Below are 2,604 nucleotides of genomic sequence, written 5' to 3'. Positions count from 1 at the left end.
CTCAGCCTCCCAGAGTGCTAGGTTTATAGGGTGAGCCACCATGCCCGGCCTTGGTATTCTACTTAAATCATCCTACAGGTAGGTAGAGTGCAAAGTACACTACATGAATAGTTATTGTGTCTTAAAAAATTAGGACAGGAAGGGCACACTGAGATCAACTTCCTTCTCGCATAGATGAGGGAACTAGGATCCCAAGGGGGAGGTGAGGACAAGCTAACTTTTAAATTTTTTTGCTGTAGTAAAATACATATAATATAAAATTTATTATTAGCAACATTTAGTACATTCACAATGTTGTGCAGCCATCATCACTATCACGTTCCAGATCATTTTCATCACCCGAAAAGGAAACCCTATACCCTTTAAGCATTTACTCCCCATTTACCCCTCTCCCCAGTTCTGGCAACCACCAATGTGCTTTCCATTTCTATAGATTTATTCATTTATTTATTTTGAGACAGAGCTTCTCTCTGTTGCCTGGCCTAGAGTGTGGGGGCATGCTCACTGCAACCCCAAACTCCTGGCTCAAGCGATCCTTCTGCCTCAGCCTCTGGAGTAGCTGGGACTACAGGTGTGTGTCATCATCCTCCACTAAGTTTTCTATTTTTTTGTAGAGATGGGGATCTCAGTATGTTGCCTAGGCTGGTCTCAAACTCATGGCTTCAAATGATCTTCCTGCCTTGGCCTCCCAAGGTGTTAGGCTTACAGGTGTGAGCCACCATGCCTGGCCTTGTTTCTACAGATTTAATGTGGATATTTCATATAAATAGAAGTATACGATATGTGGCCTTTTGTGTTTGGCTTCTTCTTTCAAGATTCATCTGTGTTGTAGCATATATCAGTACTTCATTCTGTTTTATTGCTGAATAATATTCCATTGTATAGGTATACCCATCTAAAAAATCCATTCATCAGTTGATGGACATTTGAGTGGTTTCTACCTTTTGACTGTTATGAACAATGCTGCTCTGAACATTTGTGTGCAAGTTTTTGTTTGAGTACCTGTTTTACTTAACACTACTGAACTATGCACTTAAACATGGTTACAGTTGTAGATTTTATATTACGTGTATTTTACCACAATTTAAAAAGACTTAACTTGAGTACTACTAGGGTGGGGACTTCATGAGGAGCTCACAGCGCAGGTTGAAGAAAGAATTCTCACACAGAGTTTAGGATAGAAAGAAGTACAAAGTTTATTTATTTTTGAAAGAAAGGAAGAAAGAGAGAAAGAAAAGAAAGAGAGAAAGAAAGAAATGGAGAGAGAGAAGGAGGGAATGGCTTGGCACACAGTAGAAAGAAGGAAGTTCTGGGCCTTGGTGCTTTTAAAGGATAAAAGTGGCTGGCTCCCCGCCCCACTTTTTTGGGCAGGAACAGTAAGAGAGTTGGAGCAGGGAGTTAACATTCCTACTCTCTGCTCAGGGCTCTTCAAGGCTGAGAAAGAGCTCTTAGAGATAACAAGTTAGGCCACAGGTGTTTTAATTAAACAAAGGGGAGAGTTGTGTTGTGAGTTTCCTTTTCAAAGGGGCTGTGAGTTTAGTTCTCTTACTTTCTGTCTGATAGTTTATTTTCCTCTGTTAGATAGGTTATTAGTAAGACCGCCTTTCAAGTACTATAGGTAACAGTACATTATCTGCCGGGGGGAAAAAAGCCAAGGGATAGAGAACACATGAAATAAAAAGAGAAAACCTCCTCTGCTCCTCTCTTCCTTCCTTGCACTCTCCTTCCACTTTCTGCTGCTAATCACATATATAAACACACAGCTTTAAAATGTATATAAATGGAATGAAACTATATATAAGGCTAAGCAATCTGCCTTTTCAATAGTGTCCGCTATGTTTTTAGAGATTTTTCCACGTCAGTACATATGGAGTGACCTCATTCTTCGTAACGATTGTGTAGTACTTCAAAGCATGAATGTGTGTAATTTATTTAAGCATTTTTTTCTTTTGATGGACAGTTACATAATTTCCAATTTCCCTGCTACAGATAATGCTGCAATAAACACCCTTGTACCTATTCATGTATTTTTAGGAGTATCTATATAAATATTTAAAAAATATTCCCTACTCTGCTTTCAGAGGCTTTTGGAACCTGGGACACCTTTTTCCTGTCACACCAGCTAGGTTGTGCCCTTGCAGTTTGTCCCTCCTGGAATGCCCTCCCTTCCGCTCTGTTTTGCCTTTCTAAGTCCTTCGAGGCAGGGCTGCACTTTCACCTCCTGAGCCATCTTCTCAGATGCTCCTGCTGCACCCCCTGCCTGGAGGCCCAGGTAGTGAAGCCTTATCCAACTGTACATTCCACCGCTTGTTCAACATTGCCTGTTTCTTAATCTGGAGCTTTTTAGATTTTCCTACCAAAATATCCCAATGGCAGGGAAGAGTGAATGCATAACCCCAATATCTTGGAAGCACAATTGCAAATCATTATAGGGAAAGGCAAAGTTCTTTGAAGTCCCTTGTTTTATCTTAGAATTCTTGTTTTATACTAAAAAATATTTTAAATCCTGTTTCATCCAGTAAAATTCGTGCTCCAGAAGATGTCCCACATTTATCCTATAGCATCGTGGAGTCCGTGGCACACCTCTGTACAACCCAGGTATAC

The sequence above is a fragment of the Propithecus coquereli genome, unplaced genomic scaffold (genome assembly GCF_000956105.1).
Source record: "Propithecus coquereli isolate 6110/MARCELLA unplaced genomic scaffold, Pcoq_1.0 Scaffold220, whole genome shotgun sequence".
Taxonomy (NCBI): Eukaryota; Metazoa; Chordata; class Mammalia; order Primates; family Indriidae; genus Propithecus; species Propithecus coquereli.
Note: the sequence above shows the minus strand (reverse complement) of the source record.